This window comes from Odocoileus virginianus, chromosome 8, assembly GCF_023699985.2.
Source record: "Odocoileus virginianus isolate 20LAN1187 ecotype Illinois chromosome 8, Ovbor_1.2, whole genome shotgun sequence".
Classification (NCBI taxonomy): Eukaryota; Metazoa; Chordata; class Mammalia; order Artiodactyla; family Cervidae; genus Odocoileus; species Odocoileus virginianus.
This window is the reverse complement of record NC_069681.1, coordinates 78,499,873-78,513,836: the sequence shown is the minus strand read 5'-3', so window position 1 is coordinate 78,513,836 and position 13,964 is coordinate 78,499,873. Positions and strand designations below refer to the sequence as shown.

Below are 13,964 nucleotides of genomic sequence, written 5' to 3'. Positions count from 1 at the left end.
TGGAAAATTTATTTGAGTTAGCTATCATTTAAACTATGTTTTTAAAACCCTAAGGGTCATCATTTGTTTTTTGTGTAACTGAAGACAGACTAACAGTTGTACAGTACAATATATATTAAAACATTTTAAGTCTTGTTGAATTCTTAGTATTAGAATAGCCTCCTCTGTCCATGGAATTTTCCAGGCAAGAACATTGGAGTGGGTTGCCATTTCCTTCTCCTCACCAGTCTACTCCAGAGCAATAGCCTTAGTCCTTTTTCATGAAACTATGCTGTATCAATAAGTTTTCTATGCAGTGTGCTCACAATGAATTTATTCCTTTATTTACTTCAAGGCCATTATTAAAATAGCTTTTGACTCATAAAAACTATACTTAATTATTGCCAAAGTAGCATTTCAGTTGTCTTCACTGATCTTTTCAAGAGAAAATGTTAGTCACTCAGTCCTGTCCCACTCTTTGAGACCCCATGGACAGTAGCTGGCCAGGCTCCTCTATTCACAGGATTCTCCAGGCAAGAATACTTGAGTGGGTTGCCATTCCCTTCTACAGAGGATCTTTCCAATTCAGGGATCCAACCTGGGTCTCCAGCATTGCAGGCAGATCCTTTACCATCGGAGTCACCAGGGAAGTCCTTATTGATCTTTAACCAAAATTAAAAATCTTTAATCATTGATATTTAATCAATATTAATTTGCACATCAAGGGTATATCAGTTATTTTTCATAATAAGGTCAGTTACATCAGAGCAAACATTCTAAACTTTTTTAAAGTTTTAGAAATAATTTCAGCCATGAACATAAAAACCTCTCCAAAAATACTTGTACTTCAATTATGTGCAAAGATAAACCTCACAGTGCACAGCACACTTTTTTCACTGAAAGTAAATGCAGTGACATAGTCAGGATTTGACAGAATTAACCAAAGAGAAAAAGCCTGCAAACAAGATTAAGTAAGCCATTTTCACAAATGAGATGACCATGTTTACAAATGAACACACTGTGTACATTTGTATTGAATAAACAGCACAATATAGGTGGAATAGGGTTGGTAGAGGATTTAGAAAAACAAAAGAATCTGAAAAGATGCAAAAGGACTTTGCAAAAGCCAGGTGTCTACCAAAAAGTAAAATGAGAACATTAGGGTATAGCAACTGTGTCCTTAATTCTAGTCATTTCTTATTTACTGACTTTTAATAGCTAATGGGAAGGGCAGAAATTCCACCAAAAATCATTGAAATATTTAATATACTTGGTATCACAGCACCCTCTATCACATTATAATTTACAGAACACATTTATGTGCAGCAGCGCTTTAACTGTGACTATTCATTTATGTGGAATTTTCTGGATCTAGTGCTTAGTTCATTACTTTTCAACAATGGATTTCTCCGGTTTCCGTATCATTAGCATCCAACAAGAGCATGACTGCATGTGCTGACAAAGTAACCCTGAACTCCAAATTATTCCAAGTGTGATCCTAGTACCAAGGATCTAAGTATTAAGTATCACCAGAGAATTTATCAGAGTTATAATCATATTAGATTGGCAAGAAAATTCATTCAGAGTTTTCCTTAACATCTTAATGGAAAACAGGAAGGAACATTTTCAACAACCCAATAGAATTCTACTCCCTGACGTTCCCAGTTAAAAACTTTGGTCTTAAGGCCAATCTGGTTTAATAAGCCTTCCAGGGACATCTAATGGGTGCTCGAGCTTGAGACCACGAGTAGGAGAAAGGCCCAATGGAGCAGTCTAGTCAGTGGGAGCTGGAGTCCATAGGAAACTTACTTCACTAGCTTTCACTAGTACTCCCATACTCGGTTACCACACCACTCCAATAAAGCAGTAAGAACCACCCAATACTAGCTACATATATACATCAAGCCTACAGACTTCCAGAAAAATCGAGGTTTCCAAGCATTATCCAGGGAGAACTTACGTTGATTTTCCTGATTTGGGAGAAATGACCTTTTCTCTCTGGTTAATCTCATAGAAACACGCCATGTAAACAAACCTACATACACCATGGGTGTTCCTGAAACTACCTTTCTGAAATCTCTTTAGCCTGTTTTTATAGCAAATTACCCACCAAATTCCCCACTTCCTCAAGGGCTCCAGACACATCCTGCATGTTTTTACAACACAGCTTTAATAACCTAAAGGAAGCAAAAGCTTTTATAGCACAGAGCAGTCTAAGCCACAAGGTCTGTGCCATCTTCCCACCCAAGAGAGAAATAGTGGATTCTTGTTTCTTGGGACTAATAATTTGATAACTGAGAAAAATGCCTGAGAGGCATTCAGGAACAAGTCATGAGGAAACAAAAAAAAGTTTTGTTTTGTTTTTCTGGACTTAAAACTAGAAAAAGAACTCAGCTTCCTCTCCATCTTGGGTATTTATAGCTAACACGTACAAGTCGCTTCCGCTACGAAGTCCTACAAAGTACCTCCTGTGTGAGAACTCGGCAGGGCGAAACCTCGGGTCTCTCCCTTTGCGAGGGCGAGTGACGAAAGCCCAGCCCACATTTTCTCTGGAAGGTTCCGGGAGAAAGGCGCGCGCCCCCTCTGCGAGCAGCGAGAGATTCAACACCAGATGGCGCTGCCGCACCGAGAGCCGGAGCCTGGGAGGCATGGTAGAAGGGAAGAAGCGTCACCAGATTCTTTCCTCTGCGTCCGTCGCCGGAAGTGCGCGCTGGCGCCAGCCTCTGGTCCCGGATATTAAGACTTCTGGAGGGTTCCCGCGTGAGGGCGGGGTTAGAACCGGAACCGAACGGCGACCGTCAGGCCTCGGGGCGGAAGCCCCGGGCGGCGCTAGTGGGGGCTGATTTCTGGTGCGCGCGCCTCGCCGGGAGCGCGGGGGGGGGGGGGGGGGGGGGCCTCGCCGTGCGCTTGCGCATTGTGGGGACGTACGCGCAGCGCGTACGTCTTTCTCCATCTTTGCACGTTTGCTGGCCCGGCAAGGCGGAAATGGTGGCGTAGTAGGTTTTTTGTTTTTTGTTTTTTTCTTCCCGCCCACAGGGTTTGAGTTTCTGGCTGTGAGTCAGGTTTCTGGAAATCTTTGTGGAAAATTAGTGGTATATGAGGTAAAAACTCGAGCTGTATTTTCCTCTTGAGTATTATGTGAGCCAAATGCCTGCTGGGCGCTGTCCCAATGCTGGGATGGGCCCAGCCTTTCCTTTTAAATGTCTTCCTGAACCGGCTTGACCCACCCACTGTGTCTTTAAGCACCAGTCCTGATGCGGTAGGGGTGTCACTAAGAAAAACGAACGCAGGCAGATACACTGTTCGTGAGGAACATAAAAGTGCTTCTTATGTAAAGAAGCATGTCTTTTGGTCTTTTAGCAGTGCTTAAAAATTTAAGGAGTTAATCAGCTTAATTTTTCCCTTTCTGTCGGAAACACTTTATATTCTGTTTTTTATGGTGTGGTCTTGGTCTTTATCAAATTTTAGCTAAAGTAAGGCTGTCCGTGCAAAGTGTTTGAAAGGAATAGCATTACAAGTCAGAGTTCCACTTAATAGAAACCACTTAATAGACGGACCGTGGTAAACTCGTGAGAGTTCACTGCCTTTGTTTTGTGATGCAACATGGAAACAACCAAGTAGGTTGCAAAAATAAAATCTGTGTGAAACTGTACCCACCCAATTTTAATTTTAGACTGTTTCTGAAAGTGTCAGATGCAAGGCACTCAGTTCTTCCAAGAAATTTCTTCAGCTTTGGTAAACACTTTTAACTTTGTATTTCAGAATTCTTCCCAGTCTGCAGCCTACATAAAAACTAAGTACTTGTGCAAGCCAGAGCAATAGAGACTTTTCAGCAGTTATACTGAGAGAAACAGATTGGGGAATACAAGAAAGATAGCCTGCATTTTACGGTTTTTGGATAAAACCTTTTCATGGTTTTGTTTGTAGGTGTTGTAGAGAGCAGTTGTGGGTTGAGGAGTACCTTGATAATATATCTATGTAAAAAGTCCAAAAAATTTTTTTTCCAAAAAATGGGCAATACCACAGAATCATTGAAGACTCATCACTAATACTGTGAGAAGGAGGCAAGATGGAGTGGGAAGTAATGGAAACACTTAATATTTAAACATTAGCCTTCCTTTAGATAAATTAGATAAAGACCACAAAAACGTCAGAGCTAAAGCAAATAAATGTGGAAAACCTAATTAGGAAGACAGGAAAATAGATTTTAGACCTCAAATGGAATGTGTAGAATAAGGAGTAAGTTCATTCTGTGGTTCAGTTTTGGAAATATTGCATTTAGCTGCTTATTTTAACTTTTGGTACATTCCAGTCGTCCCTGTGTCTCATATATAACCAACTTTAAATTGAGATGATGCTTAGTTTTGCTGCCATTATACTAGTAACTTGCCCTAGCATAGTGCTTCATAGTAAAGAATTATTAATTAATTCTGGCTATATGTATATATTCACAAATAGTGGCATTAAAGCCAGTTCCCTGTGAATACCCTCAACTCTTTGTCTCTGACTTCTGCTTTCCTGGCAAAGCCTAGATCATAAATGAATTCACATGTTTATCTTTTGTGTACTTACACCCAGGCAGCTTAATAATTGGGTGGACTAATGTGACCTCATCAAATGATCTCTCCTACTGTTTTCTGTAGTTATTTTGCTCGCTTTAAACGAAGTATCTCATTCTTTCTCTACACTTTTGGAATCACTTAACTTTCTCCTCAACTAGTGACTTTGCCTCATCCTTACTGGAAAAAGAATTGTGAGCCTCGCCAAGAATTCTCTCATCTTCCCACCAATTCGTCTACTTGCTTCTGCCTCTTTATCTTTCCTTTAGTTTCACAGAATGGTGAATCTGTCAATCATATGGCAACAGTTGAGATTAGTTTTAGCCATTTGAATGGATATGTAGTGTCATATTTGTGAAGTATGTTAAAAACTTTGCCCATTTTAAAATTTGAGTTTGTTTCCTTGTAATTAAGTTTTAGGAGTTACTTGCATACTACATACACATCTTTTTGCTTTGTTGAGATATGATTGGCAAACAAAGCTGTAGTGTTTATGTAAACACCTATATGTATACACATATATGTATAGAACTTAATAAGTTTGGAGTTAAGTATACATCCACAAAACTCTCCACAATGTATGTCATAAATAGACCCATCACCTCTAAAAATTTCCTCCTGCTTTCAATTTTTATTATTTTTATAAAAACACTTAGCATAAGCTCTACCCTCTTAGCAAATTTTCATATAGCATTGTTAACTGTAGGGACTATACTGTACAATAGAGTTCTAAGACATAGTGATTGTGTTTAGCAAACTTTGTACCCTTTGAATAATACCTCTCCATTCTCCTTCCTCTGTATACTTTTTTTTTTTTTTGGTCAAAATGTGTGTTGTGAATATTTTTATTCCAGTTTGTAACCTGTCTTTTATTTTCTTAATAACATTTTGAAGAAAAGTTGTTGTAGGTTGTATTTTTCTAGGAATTTATACATATTGTCCAAATACTAAAGTTCCCTAGCATAAAGTTGTAAATAAAGCCCTCTTACTATCTTTTTAATATTCACAGTATATTACATTTAGGCCTAGAATGCACTGAAGCTTAATTTTTCTATATAGTATTAATATAACAATAGGGGGTGATACCTTTATTTTTAAAAAATAAGAATCCAGTTATTCCAACAGCATTTGTTGAAAAGATTCTCCTTTCCTCTACTGTATATCACCTTTGCATCTTGGTCAAAAATCAACTAATTTTCTGAGTCTATTCACTTCCCTTGATAAGCATGAAGTATCCATGTGCCAACTTACCCAACTTTTTTTTTTTTTCCATTATTGTTTTGGCCATTCCAAGTTTTTGTGGGGTTTTTTTTTTTTTTTTTTTTTGCATTTTAATATAAATTTTACAATTAGTGTTTCAATTTCTAAAAAGTCTGTTGGGATTTTGGTTGGAATTCTGGCGAATCTGTTGATCAGTTTGGGAAGAATTGACATTTTAAAAATACTGAATTTTGCTATCTATGATTGTGTCATATCTCTCCATTTATTTATTTTGATATTTGTCTTTGTAATTTTCAGCGTAGGAGTCTTGCACATATATTGTTAAATTTATTCTTAAGTATTTCATGTCTTTTATTATAAACAAATTTTTAAATGTATTATAAATGTATTTTAAATTCCACTTTTAGTTTATTGAGTCATATTTTTCAACTTCAGAGTTCGTATGTGATTCTTATTTGTAGATTATTGTTCTCTAGTGACATTCTGACCTGGGCCTAATAGCTTCAACATTTAGGTCATCTATGGATCTTATTTCTATTCCCTTTTCTTATTTTTGTTTCCTAGTATGCCCAGAAATTCTTAATTTGGAATGCTGTCTTTGTTTGTGAAAAATGTGATGCTCTGAGTCATGTTTTTTTTTATTTCCAGAGAAGATTTTACTTTTGCTTCTGTTAGGAAACTAGGCTCAGAGCAAAACACCTTAGCCTAAATGGCTTTCAGTCTGTTAGGTCTAGCCTATTTCAGCTTCATTCTTACTCCTAGGGTGGCCCTTTTTCTGTCCCAACTGAAAGCCTGAGGTGTTTTCAAAGGCTCTTCCTTCCTAGTTGCCTCTGAAGTCCAATTTGTATTTTCTCAGAACTATGGGACTCCTGAAAGCTCTTGGCTTCCCTGCTTCTAAGCTGCCTGCTTCTAAATCACTCTTTCTGAGTGATTTATCAGCCTCTGGAACAACTTTCAAATTAGCAAATGAGTCAAGGGGAAAAACAGAGTTGAACATAGGCAGACTTCTATGCACCTTCTCCTTAGGATCTTGTCCTTTCAAGATGCTATCAAAAAGATATTGTTTATATTTTACCCAGCTTTTCTAGTTCACAGTTTATAGGGGTGATACTATTTTTTTTTAAGTCTATTACTGGCAGAAATAAATGTCTTTATTCTGAGAGTCTCAATGATGCTAATAAAGGTAGTACTCTTTTTTTCTGTACCGGTGTCATCACTTCTTGTCCCCACACATCAGAAACAACCCAAAAGACACACCAGTGGCTTGCTTTCTTGCTTCTGGAGGTGTCTCTAGGGCCTCCTAGAAGTAATAGCCTCTTGCCACAGATGGCTTCCTAAGGAATACCCTTAACTCTTTAGGGTTTGCCTGACTCTGTCTTGTGCTCTGGCCTCCTTCCAATGAGGAACTATGATGGTTCTACTTCTATCCAAACCAAACATTACTATGCTATAGCTGTAAATTCAGTCTCTCTCCATTGGTGCTTTCACAATACAAATACATGTTACAGTCAGGCAGGAAGAAGTGCATACTATTTTATGGATAATTAGTAATACACACACACACACACACACATATGTATATATGCTCCCTAACATAGAATGGATTTGATTTCTTACTGTAATTTCAAGTCATAATTATATACATTGCCCTCCAGTTTGTGCTATAGAAAGGCCAGAATGACCAGACTTTAACCCAGATCCTACCACTTCTTCCATGGGTGAAATTGAGCAAGTTAAGTTTTCTAAGGTTCAGTTTCCCTAATTTGAAAACCAAGAAGATGTCTGCTTTCCAGGGTAAAAAAAAAAGATGGGCTTAAAAAAAGATACTGCTTGTAATGTCTGATATATGATAGGTTCTATTATTACCGATAAAATTTTTTTCTGGAGAAAGGTAATTTTAACTTCAGGGGGAAGTGGTAAGCCATAACTTCCCCATGTGGCAGCTGTGTTTTAAGAATCCATAATATTTGCAGATTTTTGCTCATCACATAGTTTATTTTATTCAGCAAACATTGATTGAACCTCTATTAAATACTGAGCACTGCACCAGTACACTGGGATGCAAAAACAGTGGAATAACTTTCCTCCCAGCTGTGTAGTTATAGCCTTTCAATTTTATTGAAAGACAGAACTGTTCATTTGAAACAGTTTTACTTTTACTTAGTGTTCAAATGGAAGACTTTGTTGTTTCATTCTCTTGCTGCTATTTAACAAATCCTGAAATAGTATTTGTTACCTAGAATGAAACTTACTATAATAACCTAGAGTAAAATTTGGTTTAAAGACACTCTAATATGAGTGACTTCCAAGGGACTTTTGTTACTAACAAACCAATAAACCAGTGTACTGATTGCCGGGAGAAATATCAATAACCTCAGATATGCAGATGACACCACCCTTATGGCAGAAAGTGAAGAAGAACTAAAGAGCCTCTTGATGAAAGTGAAAGAATAGAGTGAAAAAGTTGGCTTAAAGCTCAACATTCAGAAAACTAAGATCGTGGCATCTGATCCCATCACTTCATGGCAAATAGATGGGGAAACTGTGGAAACAGTGGCTGACTTTATTTTTGGGGGCTCCAAAATCACTGCAGATGGTGATTGCAGCCATGAAATTAAAAGACCTTACTCCTTGGAAGGAAAGTTATGACCAACCTAGACAGCATATTAAAAAGCAGAGACATTACTTTGCCAACAAAGTTTCGTCTAGTCTAGGCTATGGTTTTACCAGTGGTCATGTATGGATGTGAGAGTTGGACTATAAAGGAAGCTGAGCACCAAAGAATTGATGCTTTTGAACTGTGGTGTTGGAGAAGACTCTTGAGAGTCCCTTGGACTGCAAGGAGATCCAACCAGTCCATCCTAAAGGAGATCAGTCCTGGGTGTTCATTGGAGGGACTGATGTTGAAGCTGAAACTCCAGTACTTTGGTCTCCTTATGTGAAGAGCTGATTCATTTGAAAAAACCCTGATGCTGGGAAAGATTGAGGGCAGGAGGAGAAGGGGATGACAGAGGATGAGGTGGTTGGATAACATGGGTTTGGGTGGACTCCGGGAGTTGGTGATGGACAGGGAGGCCTGGTGTGCTGCGGTTCATAGGATCACAAAGAGTCGGACACGGCTGAGCAACTGAACTGAACTGAACTGAAGCAGTGCCATAAAATAGAACCTGAATTCTGCTCTAGTGTACTAATAATTAGCTTGATTGATCCAGAGAGATTAGAGAATAGGCTGTTATCAAACAATGGAGGGAAGTTCTGTTCAGCATGCTGGTGGAGGACTTACTTTAAAGAGGAAAACTAGTTGTTTTGTAGTTGAATGTTCACTAAAATAATTATCTTCCAGCTTTTCCCTTTTAACTCTGCTCTTTAAATCATTCTAGTTCAGACAGTTGTGGTGGTGGTGGTGATTTAGTCACTAAGTCGTGTTCAACTCTTACCACCCATGGACTATAGCCTGCCAGGCTTCTCTGTCCACGGGATTCTCCAGGCAAGAATGTTGGAGTGGGTTTCCATTTCCTTCTCCAGGGGATCTTCCCGACCCAGGAATTTAACCCAGGTCTCCTGCATTGCTGCAGATTCTTTACCAACTGAACTATGAGTGAAATTGTAAGCTCCTTGAATACAGAGCCTTGTCAGACTGTGGTAAACTGCTTGAATACAGAGCCTTGTCTTTAATATTTATCATGTCTGCTCATACCCATCCCTAATGTGTACCTAATTCCTGTCCTGCCAGGGAGCATAATAGTTGTACAGTAAGAATGGACTGAGTAATTTCATAACATCCTCATATCCAGTAGGAGATTCTCACATGATAAGAAATCATCTTTCAAAATTGAATATTCTGTTTTCTGAAGCTGATTTGCTTTATTATTTAGTGGTTTGTTTTCATTTTCCTAGTAGTAGAATAAACAAATGTAGCTTGGAACAGATTTTTAAAAATTCTCATAGTTATGATCATAAAATTATCCAAATTAGTCACACAGATTAAGTTTTCTAATTTAATTACTTTAAAAATATGCAAAGAAGTAATGGCAATACAATTTCATCATCTTATTGACCATTTCTATCATACTGCACCATTTTGTTTTCCATGTTTGAATTTGCTGTTATTTAATTGTATCACTGTGGTTTCCTCTTTTTAATTGTATCTATTCTATAATTGGTAAACTTATTTGTATTTCCTTTGGAACGGTCATATGTTTAGTTCAGCTACACGCACACAGAAAATGAAATGCCAAATCTAGACTAGCTTTCCCATAACCCTGCTCTATTAATGTCTTAAAAATCACTAAATACTTTTATTCCAGATCCTGATTAGGTCGAGCTAGAGTGTCAGATCTGATCTCTATGTGTTCTATAAGGGCTTTCTCAGTCCTGTTGCATTCCAATAATTTAAGTATAGATTTTCTGGCCATCATCTAGCCTTTTATAATATGCTTAGATGGGATCAGTAAAACAAATGTGCCCTTCATTTCCCTGAATGGGATTATTGTAGATAAATAATAAGTCATAAATAAGGGTTCAAAATTTCCTTTATCCCCAAAGCACAAATAGTCATATTGAGGATGAAATGTATTTACTTTAGTTTTTGTGGTAAGAAAAAAAATGTTTTATATATTCAAGATAAAGTTGACATTAGTACAAAACAACATGATATATTCTAAAAACTACCTCCCAAACACACACACTTTGAAGAACACCTTTGTCATATCCTTTTACCATATATTTGAGTTATTTTAAAAATCAAAGTAATTGACATTTTCTCTCAGTTTATTTACCTCTTGAAGCTTTAATTTTAAATTTTGCAAAAGCTTATATCCTTAATTTATTGCCTAAAATTTTCTCTGATAAAATTTAAAATGCAAATTATTTTTACATAGATGTATTAATGTGGAATTGTTACAGTTCAAAAATAAATTTTACTTCCTAAACTTATTTTAATTGTCAGTATTTAATCTTTATCATGATTAAATACTTAATCATCTATCCTACACTGCTTTTAAGTCACCAATATGAACATTTAAAGGAATACTTGGAGCTAAAATTTCCAGTTATATTTTTTACTTGTTAAAAAACTTTTGGCTACTCATATTCAGATTTATATGCAATAATGGAAACTGATTTTTGCTTTTTCTTGTATTCTGTGCAGAATTTGAAAAAGTTACTAGATGAGAAAGTGATGATGTCTTCTTTCATCAAGAAAACAGTTCATTTTAGTTTTCCCTACTATCTTTGGGGTTAATGTTTCACATGTAATGAATAGTTTGCATAATAGAAGGCCATAGCTTATGGAATAATGAAACAAGATTGTTTTTATAAAGTAATGTGAAAACGATCCAAATCCTACCCTCATGGTGCTTGTAGTAGGCACTTAGTGACTAGATTAAAAAGGAAAATATATCCAAAGAGCATGTAGATGTTCTATAACCATTTTTAGCAGTGTTTCAGCAGTGAATTCTCTGTCAAAAGGAAATATATTAGAAAAGAAAATGTTGGGCTTCCCAGGTGGCACAGTGGTAAAGAATCTGCCTGCTACGGCAGGAGACTAAGATGTAGGCCTGATCCCTGGGTCGGGAAGATCCCCATTTTCTTTTTCTTCTATTTAACATTGTACACAATCACAAAATATGGTATGAAAAAAAAGTGAAACTTCCAGTTTTAAGCATCTTTAAAACAAAGGTTACATAACTAAAGTAATTGAAAAGAAGAGACCTTTCAAAAACATTGAAATCAAAAGTCTACATATAGAATTACATTTAAATCCAAAGAGAAAATGCCCTTCTTTTCTGTTGTAACTTTCTACTTCTTCACCAACTTTTCCCATGCTTTGTGCAGAATATTCGTATATTGCTTAGAGGCAACTTTACACAGACAGAAGTTTTGTTATCCAGTTAATTCATACAGCTCTCACCGAACTTGGGTACCATTCCAAAGAAGATAATCTTATTCCAAAAGTCTGATACCACAAAATAACATAATTTTTAAAGTCCTGATGTTTAATGGTAGGAGACTTCAAGGCATAAAATAAAGAGACATTCGATTAATAATGAGAAATTTGAGACAGAAAAAGTGAAAAGTTGACTAACACAAGGCGGCAATTTTAGGGCTGCTTATTGGTTTCCCTGGTCTAACCCAAAACATTTCTGTTGTGATGTCCTAACTCTTCTACTTATTGATCAGTCATCAATTATTATTGAAAAATTCTAGATGCAAAGTTCTAACCAGTATTCTAATAATTTTGATATCACTTGGAGGAAAAAAAGACACTCACCCAATGGGAAATACCTTATGATCAAGTATGAGGTGGTGTTTCTCGACTGCAACAGCAAAGAAGAGCAGGAAGAGAAGAGCCATCATTTGTTAAGGGCTTAGTATGCCGAGAGTTGTCTACACACCATCTCTAATAGTCCTTATAGTCAGATCAGGATGGCTTTTCCATGGAACAGGTCAAGTTTACTCAGGAGTTTGAAGCTTTGATTGACATCAAACTTTCCAGTTGTAAACAAGAGTCAAGGTTTTAAGCTAACTTAAACTTGTTATTCCTGACCTTTTTCAATCTTTGTCAGCAAAAACTAATTTTTTTTTTTTTACTAAATGTAATCTTTTACTGAATGGAAATAGCTTTGTAAGGTGAAAAGAAAGCCTTATTTTTTCTTTCTGTCTACTTTCAACTTTATAGAATGGACTATTTCTTCACTTTTTAAATGATTTCTATGGTGGGTCTCAGCTTTTCCAATCATTATTAAAAACAAAAACATCCTTTGGTCACCTTTGGGCACAAGAAGTGTCACTTAAATATTCTGAATCTCCAGGCCATGCGTAATCTCACAACTCCATAGTCTTAGCTTATTTGAAGCTTATCCTCAGTGTTGAGAGTGTTTCAGGCTGAGAGACTTGCAGCGTTTGGGTTCTCCTTTGTTTCTTTCTCATTCTACTGGTTCCTCACGCAGTGTGCAAGCTCTGGGGTCTGATCCTCCAGGGCTGGACCACTGTTAAAAGGATTGGAGAAAAAGACTCAGGTTTACATGGCCACTGTTGTGACAATCTGGAACTGACAGTCTGGGGATTCTGATATCTAAAGAGAAGGCTCTTTAGATTCTTCTGCCTGGAATTTCCAACTACAGTATTCAAATATTGTCCTTTTTCCTGAGTGACCACTGAGGAGTTCAACCAACACTTAGTCGTAGACTTCAGATTTCACCCCACCAAGATCCTTTCTGTTGAAACCCCCATGCCCTTTCAAGTGGCTTTCTCCTTTAGGTGTATCTCTTGGGTAAATTAGTCTCTTTCAAAAGACATTTGCTTCCCTGGTGCGTGCGTGTGCATGCTCAGTCACTTCAGTTGTGCCCGACTCTGCGACCCCGTGGACCATGGCCCACCAGGCCGCTCTGTCCACGTGATTCTCCAGGCAAGAATGCTGGAGTGGGTTGCCATTTCCTTCTCCAGTGATAAAGTATGAAGTGAGTGAAGTGAAGTCGCACAGTCGTGTCTGACTCTTGGCGACCCCATGGACTGCAGCCCACCAGGCTCCCCTGTCCATGGGATTTTCCAGGCAAGAGCACTGGAGTGGGCCGCCATTGCCGTCTCCAGATTCCCTGGTGACTCAGATGATAAACAATCCACCTGCAATGTGGGAGACCTGGGTTCAGTCTCTGGGTTAGGAAGATCCCCTGAGGGGACCCCGTGGAGTCCATGGGGTCACAAAGAGTCGGACGTGACTAAGCGACTAACACTTCCACTTTCTAAAGATATTTTGGCTTATCTCTCTGTCTGATCAGTGTTCATATGGTTAGTAAGACCACTTGTCTTTCCTTGGCCTGCTTGTGTGTAAAAGAGCTCCTAATATGGCTCTTTCTCTCTGCTCTGCTGCCTTAAGCTGATATGGCCACTGCTACACTTTTACATATCTCAGGTCTGAGTCAGACACCATGTATAAATCAAATTAATCCATAATTTCATTAATCCATTTAATCAATCCAATTAATTTCACTAATCCATTAATCCATAATTTCATGAGATACAAATACACGATTTCTCAGAAGCACAGCTTTTTTTTTGTAACCCCCCAAAAAACAAACTTTTATCCTGTGTTTTCAGGAAAAGAAAACTCACTATACACAAAACTCAATTGCAGGTTCATTAAGAGCACTCAAGTGTAAAAGTCAAAGTTTTAAAACTTTTAGAAAGTTTTTTATGACTTTTGTT

At 37.5% G+C, this 13,964-nt stretch overlaps 2 protein-coding genes across 2 annotated transcripts in view; one reads left to right on the top strand and one right to left on the bottom strand.

Moving 5' to 3' along the window:
• Positions 1–2,624, bottom strand: part of RFC3 (replication factor C subunit 3) — a 215,356-nt gene extending 212,732 nt beyond the window's left edge. Inside the window, exon 1 of the mRNA XM_070471791.1 lies at positions 2,445–2,624. The gene's annotated coding sequence lies outside the window, so the exon portion shown is untranslated. The remainder of the gene's footprint in view (positions 1–2,444) is intronic.
• STARD13 (StAR related lipid transfer domain containing 13) overlaps positions 1–13,964 on the top strand; it is a 495,175-nt gene that overhangs the window by 91,977 nt on the left and 389,234 nt on the right. The window lies entirely within an intron of this gene.